We start from the raw sequence: 1,218 nt of genomic DNA, 5'->3' as shown, positions 1-1,218 counted from the left end.
TAGCACAAGATCCAACAATTTAACTTCAGAATGTACATATCTACCAGGAGCAACTGTCCTCTTTGTTAAACCACCAAAATGATATCACCAGAGAGAGAATCTATTGGATTTGATTAGTAATATGACCTCTAAAGCCAGGATATATCACATTCTTTGTGTAGTTAATTAATATTCTTTCATTCATCAGCCTACTACATCTTAAAACCCTGAAAATGAACACCTTGTTTTATGAATTGCTCTAACACTCATGCATATCATCTCAAAGACACTATTTCAATATATAGTCTCCATGTATCACTAATATATTGCTTCACTTATACCTCCAGAAGATACTACTTTTTCAAAAATGGCCCAATGTCAACCTCTCATTATTACCAGCTATATTAAATTTCTCTAGAGATCAGAGGATGACACAGATTATAAGAGCTATTATACAAATTCCATCTGCCACAAAACATCATTACCCGACATGCCATCCATAACTATTTCAATAAATATTCTTTAGCACATTCTACCCCAATTCTCTTATATAATTGCTCTTTAGAAATCAACAAGACTTAAAGCAGCATTAAAGCCTTTTAAACTATTTCTCTTCTCTTGTTTTGTTCTGCCTTCTTCCATGAATAGGTTCTATGCTGCATTTGGCTTTTGGCCCAGATGCGAAGTGCTTACATTTATCTCAGATAACAGCCATCTGATGCATTTCAAGTAATTGAGACTGCTTTTTAAAGGCTTTATCTGTGATAAACTGCTTTATAGATTATGTACATTTTTCTCATTTATTTCTGTCTCTCTTGTAATTACCATAATTGTTTTTACCCTCAAGCAATGAGGAAAAATATCAGGTTCCATATTATGAAACCCAATAAATGTAAGAAGACTGCATATTCTAAGAAGTACTATGAGTAAAGGTATGGGCTAGAGGGCAAATATAGATTCTCTTTAATTCTGGACCTGTTTTTAACTTGCTAACCCAAGTAAAACCCAGTCATGACGTTTCCTATTTCAAAGGTTGGTAGAAAGATGACTATTAATAAATATGCAGAGCTTAAAGCTCTTAGTCACTTCATTTGGAATAGATTAAAGCATTTTCCTCAGAGCAGGGTGTTCCATACCATTTCGGAGACAGAATCATCCTTCAAAGGGCTATGTCTGAGGCAGGCCAGACTATGAACTAACTGAAAAGAAGCCTTCTGGTCCTGGTTCAACTTGGTTACC

General features: G+C 34.7%; 1 protein-coding gene across 1 annotated transcript in view; it reads right to left on the bottom strand.

The window, feature by feature from the left end:
- TMEM168 (transmembrane protein 168) overlaps window positions 1-1,218 on the bottom strand; it is a 42,469-nt gene that overhangs the window by 16,212 nt on the left and 25,039 nt on the right. The window lies entirely within an intron of this gene.

Source organism: Propithecus coquereli, unplaced genomic scaffold, assembly GCF_000956105.1.
Source record: "Propithecus coquereli isolate 6110/MARCELLA unplaced genomic scaffold, Pcoq_1.0 Scaffold4, whole genome shotgun sequence".
NCBI classification, from domain to species: domain Eukaryota; kingdom Metazoa; phylum Chordata; class Mammalia; order Primates; family Indriidae; genus Propithecus; species Propithecus coquereli.
This window is presented reverse-complemented; position numbering and strand designations above follow the sequence as displayed.